This window comes from Trichosurus vulpecula, chromosome 8 (assembly GCF_011100635.1).
Source record: "Trichosurus vulpecula isolate mTriVul1 chromosome 8, mTriVul1.pri, whole genome shotgun sequence".
Taxonomy (NCBI): domain Eukaryota; kingdom Metazoa; phylum Chordata; class Mammalia; order Diprotodontia; family Phalangeridae; genus Trichosurus; species Trichosurus vulpecula.
In genome coordinates, this window is record NC_050580.1 from 86,765,297 (window position 1) to 86,774,791 (window position 9,495).

The window sequence follows — 9,495 nt, forward strand, 5'->3', positions numbered from 1 at the left end:
CACCAGAGGACCTGCCTAGATTGCAATAGATAGAAATATGCCTCAGCCATCATTCAGGCATGAGTATACTGCCACCTTCACAAAGGAAAAGGTACCCAGAGCCAGGACCCACTATGAAAGGACTTTATTTGCATAAGTTCTTACTGGGGAGGATGGGGGCCCAGGGCTGCCATTACCATGACATTGGTGCCCCAAAGGTCACTCGGACTGGGCAAGTGATGTATAGAGAAGACAGGGCTGCCAGTTAGAAATCTGAGGGGAGACAAAGGGAGAAGCAGAAAACTATGGAACATTTCATTAATATGTGTGTCATTCTCATGCAGGGGCCATGCTAATCCCTGTATCATTCCAATTTTAGTATGTGTGCTGCCAAAGCCAGAACAGATTATATATTCTTGTAGTAATTACCAGATGCCCTACAATTTACTATGGAAGTTGTATCCACTGCCTCCTAATCTTCCTCCTCATACACCTTCTTTCCCCATTGGTATCAATGTGTTATAGCATAAAGGCTGCTAGCTTCCTGCCATGTTTCATTCATTGTAGTAATGATGGCTGTTTGGTAAGTAGGATTGGATGGCCTGATAATTAGGAAGAGGAGAAAAAGTGAGAGCTGAAATTTCTTTTGTATTGGATTTGCTGCCTAGGGTGGCACAAAAAGATGGTCTGAGGAAGCTTGAGAATCCATTGGGAAAGGAAGACGACATATTAAGAAGAAATTATACAATGATTACCATGTAATCCTTGGTTCATTTTGACAAGGCAGAAAACATAGGGTTTAAAACAAGAAAGAAAGTTATGATCAGACATTTTTATTCACAAAATGTGAAGATTTTCCTCTTTGGGGGCCATACATAACTTCTTAGTGAGATGTGAAATAAGACATAGGAGGCCTGTGTAACTGGGTAAGGAAACCCATCGGTCACAAAGCAAGAGCAAAGGACCAGGCAGACGTGGCTTGAGAGTTGTGTGAGTATCTTCGGATTACCTGAGGCCAGAAGAAGGCCTCAAGCATACAGGAAGGCTCTTTTATAGAGGATTTCTAAAGAAAAATGGACAGTGAAAGTATGAGGGAACACCACTATCAGTGAGATCATTCATGAATTGAAAAGATCCTTCTTCACAGGATTCCATCGTGAACTCCTTAGGCTAGACCCAGAAGGTAGGCTCTAGCAAGCTTATGTGAATTCAGCTCTTAAAACTTGAGTTTTAAGTGAAAAAAGTGAATAAAACATTGTATCTCATATCAGTGTTAGGGGTGGGGAATCTGTGGCCTCAAGGCCACTAGGTCCTCAAGCACAGCCCTTTGACTGAATCCAAGCCTCACAGAACAAATCCCCTTAATAAAAGGATTTGTTCTGTAAACTTGGACTCAGTCAAAAGGCCTCCCCAGGACCTTAGAAGACCACATGTGGCCTGGAGGCTGTAGGTTCCCCACCCCTGGAATAGGATATTAGGGGTAACTAGGTAGCCTAATAGATAGGTCTCTGGCATCTGAGTCAGGAAGACCTGAGTTTGAATCCTGCCCCAGATACTTGATAGCTGCATGATCTTGGGCAAGTCAATTAACTTCTCTGTACCTCAGCTTCTTCATCTATAAAATGGATGGGCTAGACTCAATGGCCTCTAAGGTCCTTTCCAACTCTGAATCTACAATCCCATCAACTTCTCAGCTCTCATGTTTCTTCTTTCAAGAGTCATAATAGGGACAACTTTAATTTTCAAAAAAAAAATCCAAAAAATGATGTTTTCTCCCAGCCTTCCCATCTTCACTTGTAAAGTGAGGGTCACGACTTAATTCATGGTCTTATCACTAGAGAAAGCTACTTTCTGTATGGAGGACTATAATTTTTTCAGCAGTGCCTATTAAATACTGAATTATCTGTTGGGCAAATTTCCCCATTTAAAGCAGGCCCTAATTGCTCTGCAGTCTGTATATCACATAAGTTCTACGGATGGTGGTGTTAGGATGAATGTCAAGGAATGGGTTTGACCGGCAGTAATCATGGCCTGAAAGAGAAGTCAAAGAAAAGAAATAAATTCCACATTAGGGAAGCCCTAACTTGAAGGGCAGGCAATCAGTGCTTAGTGCAAGGGCAAGTGGGTGGCACAGTGGATAGAGCGCTGGGCCTGGAGTCAAGAACATTCATCCTCCTGAGCTCAGATTTGGCCTCAGACACTTACTAGCTGTGTGACCCTGGACAAGTCACTTAACCCCATTTGCCTCAGTTTCCTCATCTGTAAAATGAGTTGGAGAAGGAAATGGCAAACTATTCTGGTTATCTCCGCCAAAAACAAACTAACAAGCAGTGGGAGTCAGGAAGAGTCAGATACAACCGAAAAACACAGTCTGAAGGCACCCACAATCAAAGTATTGTGCTATGAACTTTATTCTGAGGCAACAGTTTTTCATACTAGTTGGTTACTTATATACTTTTTGCTAAGGCATGAACAGGTTCCGGGCATAAGTAGTCCCAGAGCTATAACCAGAGTGTGGCAACCAGACTTTTGGACCAGGGAACCAAATTTGGAGGGTGCCATCGGCACTCAGCGTCCTTTAACAGTGTAGAAATGTGGTTTAGCATCTAGTTAGGAGATTAGGCACTAGACCCATGATTTCCTTTTAGGGAACTTGGGGAGTCCCTTTAGCAATTCTGAATAGCACATTCTCTGCAACTTGTAGTTGCCTTAGAAAGTTGCCTAAGACTGATAGCAATGACAACCCATGATTCTGGAGGTAAGGAACTTAAAATGAAAAATAACACACTTTTGGATGTGCTCAGTGCAGGAATTTGATTATACTTATTTGTTTTGAAGGTTTTCTTTTTCTTTTTTATTATTTGGAGGGAAAAGTAGAAGGGAGAAAATAAATGTTTGTTAAGCAGAAAATAATAATAATAAAAAACAGAACAGAAACTTAAAAAAAAAAGAAAATTGCCTAAGAGTTCTGAGAAACTAAGTGACTTTCCCAGGGTTACACAGATGGTATTTGTCTGCAGCAGGATTTGATCCTCGTCTTTCCGGGTTCAAGGCCATATCTCTATCCACTGTGTCAAGTTTGTATCTTGTGGACAAAAATAAATTAGTTAAAATAGAAAGCTACGAGATGGCAAGCTGGGGTGATTTTCCTGACCCACCTGCTCCCTCAACAGTAGCCTTGAATCTGCCTCAAGGTTTCTGTCTCCTCCACATGGGGCAGTAGGAGGGCCTGATTTTACCATTTGCGCTTAGCATGAAGAGTCCTAGTTATTACTTTAAGTTGGCCTCAGACTCCTGGTTCTGGTAAAAAGGTGGGGTGAAGTCAATATTTCTGAATGGATTATGGAGAGGTCAGTTATTCTATTGTGACTTCTATTACATATTTACAATTGCAATGGCCAACTTCTTGTTCTCTCTCCATGTTTTTCAATTCAGCCTTGATTGCCATCACCTTTATGAGTTAACAAAGGTTTCTACACCCAGCAAGTGGTTATCACCAGACCCTCGGGCAAAATTTTTGGAAGAAAAATCCTAAGTGAGGGTTATAATGGGATACAGTTCTGTTTATGGGAGATGAACAGATGGAAACTTAGGATTTTTAAGACTCTGGGTTAAAAATAATATGGTATATCCTCAGGGAAGCCAAATATAGTTTTTGGTACTATGCCAACAACAGTAGCAGGAACAGAGCACTGAGAGGAAAATTCTCAGGAAATCGGGCCTGTGACAATCCCACTCTTGCTCTCCTCTCTCAAGAAATGACAAGTAAGGGTTTTTCCTTGGAATCCACACAATGAGCAAATTCTGCTAAGTTAATTGGTGTCATGGCCATTTATACTGCAGCTGGGGCTTTGATCTTCTTTAGAAATTATCTGTTAGGACTCTGGTAAACACATGGCCTATTTAGCAATCGTCCATTAAAGTCCAAGAGAAAGAATAACGCTTATTGCCTCAACAGATACCTGCTAGAATCTTAGGCTCTTTTGCTCCCTCAGAAAGGGCCTGCCTTGGCTGAATACCTATAAAGAGAACCAGAAAATATGCAGGAAACAGTCAGAAAGGCTGCTTCAAATAATTGAATTGGATGTGGTGAAATATTTTGCCCTATTTGTAATAATAAACCAATAACAATTTATTGATCACCTACTATGTACCTGGTATTCTTGATGAAATCAAGATAGTCCATTAAATATCAATATGGAAGCTTCTCCACATTTGAAAATGAATCCAATTTAACAATTTGCAGAATTCAGATTGGACCAATATGCTCTAACTCTTTACAGGGTGTTCCTACAATCTGGACACATAGGCAAAAATGCATATTTTCAAGAAATGAAATGAATGAAATTTTCAACAACATTTTATTTAATTGGAATATTAACAAATAACATTTTCAATATGATTTCCATCATTCGTGATGCAAAGGTTGATGAGCTTTGCAAGATTCATGGGAACTCGATGCAATAGCTCTACATTGCCGTCAATTTTAGCACATTCACTCTTTATGCGTTCAATCAAGTGTGTTCCATCTGTGATTTTCATTAAGTACACCTCCTTTAGCATACCCCAGAAAAAGAAGTCAAGGAGGCTAAGGTCTGTTAATATTCCAAATATTTCAAAATATGCATCTTTGCCTAAGTGTCCAGACTTTAGGAACACCCTGTATATCTAACATCAGAAGTGCTGACAATTGCAGAAATGACCTAATGACTTTTGATCTTGGTGGGTGCAAGTGAGCACCCCAGGTCTTCAGTAGGCACTCAGTTCAACCTAAACTAGGCAAAGAAAGGATAGCCCATCCAGCCTTAGGTGAACTCAGTCTCTGTCTCTGTCTCTTTCTCTGTCTCTCTGCTCCCCTTCCATTCTTAAGGATAGCTTTAATCGGCCTCAGTTTTCTCATCTATAAAATGGAAACAATGATAGGACTTATCTTACAGATTGGTTTGTGAGGATAAAATGAGATTATATACATATATGCAGATATGTGTATATGTATGTGTATGTATATTTGTATTTGTCTATCTATATGTGTGTATACATACACACGTACACCCACTTTACAAACCTTAGAGATTGATATAATTCATAAGAAGTTTTTTTCATCCACAAAGCTAAAGTTGCTTTTACAATTGCCTCCCCCATTATTGCTCCTGGCTCTCCCATCTGGGGCCAAACACACAAACAAACAAAAGTCTAATCCTTCTTTAGATGATAGCCCTCCGAATCCTTGAAGGCAGCTCTTTCTTTCCCAGGCTAAACATTCCCAATTCCTAATTAAGCATTTATTTAATGCCTGCTATACACAAGGTATCATGTGATGTATTAGCTATACAAAGACAAAAAAACCAGTGTCTGACCTCAAGGATTTTTGATTCCACTGGAGAGATACAAAATGAAAATAGATGGGTATGCCATATATGGTTCAAGGGACCTTCCCAGAAAAAGGGCTCCAGCTCTGGGCCCAGATAGACTAGGATTTTTATACCTACAGGAATTTTATGTGAGTCAAATAAGCAACCAAGTAGGCAAGGTTTACAAATTTGGATGCAGCCTGTGAGAGTTTCACCATTAGCATGATCTTAGGGGATTTCACAGTGTTGAAGACAATGTAAAATTATTTTGATTCTCTTGGCCATTTTCCTCATCATGTTAACAAATTCCAGAGAACTTTGCTATACTTGTGGCTTTCAGAGACCTACACTTGCCAAAAAAAAAAAAAATAAATAAATAAAAAAAGAAATCTAAGAACTTCACAGGTTGTAAGATCTTGCTTAGGTCTCTACTATATAGGTTTGGACTGTCTGGAGACTGTGTTGTGACCAAAGACATCTCTTATACCCTAAGAAATTGGCAAAGTAGGAGAGAAAATGGGACTTTTCAAGAAATCAATTCATTCATCTTATCATAGGATTTAGACATAGAGGGAACCTTAGAAACTAAACAGAGAGTTAACTTTTTATGTGTCCTGGACCCCGTTGGCAGTCAGGTGAAACCTCTGGATCCCCTTTCAGAATAATGCTTTTAAATATATAAAACAAATCAACAAGATCACAAAGGAATCTGGTTATATTGAAATGCAGTTATTGAAATATTTTTTAAAAAGTTCACAGGCCACAGGTTAAAAGAATCCCTGATTTAATCCAATCTCTCATCTTGCAGTTGAGGAAGCTAAGTCTCTGAGAGGTAAAATAACTTGTTCAGGGTCACACAAGAAGTAAGGAAATAGAGCTAGGATTCAAACCCCAATCTTCTGACTCCAGATCCAACATTCATGCTTTCCCTCTTTTTGCTTTAAATTTTATTAATTCGCTCTCTTTAAATTTTTTTTTTCAGTGGATGAACATCAACTTTCCCTTCCTTTTACTCAGACCCACTTGGGGAAAAAAGGAAAAGAAAAACAAAACCCTTGTAACAAATATGTATAATCAGGTGAAATAGTTTCCTACCTTGGCCACGTCCAAAAAAAATCAGTGTTCTTTCCGCTCTATCAAACTATCTTTAATCAATCACTCATTCAGAATTTTTTGATCCCCAGCTATAAAGTAGGTAGGCATTGTGGAAAAGAAAAATGAACAATATTGTATTGAAAGTTATAGTCTCTGCCTACAAGGAACTCAGAAAGGAGACTAAGATGTGTATGTGCATGACTGATTATGACAAAAGGCAGAATGTGACCCCTGCTGAGGAGGAGAAATTAAGTTCTGGTGGTTCAGAGGAGAGGGAAATTAATTCCTGATAGGGTAGAGGTGAAAGAAGGCTTCATGGAGGAAGTGGCATTTAAATTCAGCCTGAGGAAATGAGTAGGACTTTGACAGGTAGAGATGAGGGGATGGGCATTCCAGGTAGAGGCAAAGGTATCAACATATGGCATATATAGATCATAATAAAAATGGAGTTGTCAAAAGCCAGGCTAAGGGGTTTGGACTTGCTTTGGTAAGGAGCAGGGAACCTGAAGTTTTTCAGCAGGGGAATGATGCTCTGGGATTTGGAATTGTTAAAGTGTAAATGGTGTCATCAAATACCATTCCCTAATATGGTAAGGGTAGCCTCTCCTTCTCCTGTGCCCCAGGTTCTGGCATAGACAGGGAAGGCAGATGCTAGATAGACCCTAGGGAATCCCTGGCCATAAGGAATCATGGGAGATTAAAGCATATTTGGTTCTGAAAGAAAACCTGGGTTCCTACTAGGGAATTAATTCCCTAAATCTCTAGGTTCCATCAACTCTTCAGTCTCCCATGCAGAGAAGTTTAGGTAGTAGAATGGAAGTGGTGTTACTTTCTATTCATCATTTCAACTCCAGCAGTTCTTAGACTTGCCTTTCATTTTCCTCTCTCGACCCCATAACTACTAAAAAAAATACATGTAACTGGGGAAAAATAAAATAATAAATAAATAAGAAACAAAAACAGAAGAGAAGTAAGAAAAGTCAAGAGAAAAAAAAATCTGAAGACATGACAATCAGATTGGTTTGAAGTGCTTACTCCATACTAGGCACTATGATACAGATAATGAAATCATTTTCTCCTCTCAAAGAGCTTACAACCTGGCTGGGGGGAGGGGAAGAAGTGGGGCTAAAGAGGACTAGAAACAGGTGGGTTGTGTAACCTTCTCCTTTGCCATGGCATTGTACAATATTAGAGGTTGAAGCTAGTCTCCTCCAAAATGACTTTAGGTCATGTCTTTGAAATAAGTCAGCAGAGTAGCTCTAGGCCAAGAGCAATTAGCTTTTGTTATATGCTGTTGGAGGGCAAAAAGGAGATGAATAAAGGCAATGGTGTTAATAAGAAAAATTGAATCAAGGATTACTATGCAGAGAGGGAGAGGGCATATTTTGTAGTGTTAATTATGAGGTCTAGTTAGCTTATTTACAATTTCTCATTAAACCTGGTTCCCTTGAGAATAGTGATTCTATTGCTTTAACATTTTCTGTTGCTATGTGTATGTGTGTGTGTGTGTATGTGTCTATGTCTATGCAATTGCTTAAATAGTCTGACTCCATTTCCTAAGGCATTTATTTTTGCTGAGTTTCCCTGGAGTCACATTATGAAAGACAGACTTTTTGCATCACAAGGAAGAAATATTTGGGAAAGATAGCCAAGGAAATCTTTCCTTTTCATCAAAGCCTCACACAGATGTTCTTTCATGAAGCTTTATCTGACTCTCCATGACGGAAGTAATCTTTCTTCTACTGTCTTATGGATTTGAGACTCTCTCTTACACATATAATTTATACCTTTGTCATAAGACCGTAAAGCTCCCTGAGAGCAGCTAGTCTTAATTTCATCTTCTTGCCCCCTTACAGTGTGCAGTGCAGTGCTGGGCTCCTGGTAGATACTCCATCAACTCAACAAGCATTTATTAAGTGTTTATTATAGGTCAGGAACTCTGATAACAGTACTAACAAATGGGAAGATGACTAAAAGGAAGACTTTAAATGACATCAAAGAACCAGAGGGTTTGGATAATCCATACTGAACCCTTGACTAATTTATTTAATATATGAATGACTACAGGAATTCCACAGCCAACGATGGTCACAGTTCCATGGCTTGGATACCGGCATACCTGAAAGACTAGGAAAGAGCTTCATAGTGAAGGACACAGATGTCTCTGACTTTTTAGTCCAAGGTTAACACCACCCAGGTTTACTTCAAATTATGGTACAACTCAATATCTATGACTTTCCTTAGGAACAAGTAACAGAGGTGAAGACCAACAGACACAAAGAAAAAGCTGTCCAGATAAGTGGACTCCCCGGAGCTGTGCTACTCCACCCTAACAGGAGCTCACCTGACCTTCTTATTTGAATTTTCTCTTTCTCTAGTTAAGATTCTTAGCTCTATTGTCATGGAATCAGCTAGGTGTTGCAATGGATAGAACAGTGGTCCTAGAGTCAGGTAGACCCTAGTTCAAATCCAGCCTCAGACACTCAGAGTTCTGGGACTCTGGTCAAGTCATTTAACTGCAGTGTGCCTCCATTTCCTCAACTGTAAAATGCATTCCTCACAGGGCTGTCATGGGCATCAAATGAAATAATATTTATAAAGTGCTTGGCACATAGTAGGCACTTAATAAATACTTCCTTTTTTCTTCCCTAGTATACAGACCATTTTAGGGGATACCAACCCAGAGAATTGGGCTCTTCCTATTTTTGTAAATGGCTTATGAGCAGCTCAGACCAGGAGAGACTATGGTCTCTCGTTTGTGTTACTAACAACAGCTGTTGCCTTCCTGTTCCCACCGCTTTATTGCTCTGACTCCTTGATTATCCTAATAACCATGGCCATTTCTCAGTATTTTATTTCAGCATTTTCTTTTTCCCCTGAAGAGATACATAGGTAGTGAAATAAACACAATAATCAGTAGTTTATCCAATATTCTGTCAGTATGGAATCTATTAATGGATACTTCTGTACATGGAGTCATGAGATTAAAGGATGCTTTACTGAGATTGTTTATTTCCATATTTAAGGAGATATTTTGATTAGACCTACTCTGAGTTCATGAGCTCAATGG

General features: G+C 39.4%; 1 non-coding gene across 1 annotated transcript; it reads right to left on the minus strand.

Moving 5' to 3' along the window:
- Positions 1 to 278: 278 nt before the first annotated feature.
- On the minus strand, positions 279 to 382 carry LOC118830444. The gene has a single exon (XR_005009079.1). It is a non-coding gene; the product is annotated as a U6 spliceosomal RNA (small nuclear RNA).
- Between the last annotated feature and the right edge of the window lie 9,113 nt (positions 383 to 9,495).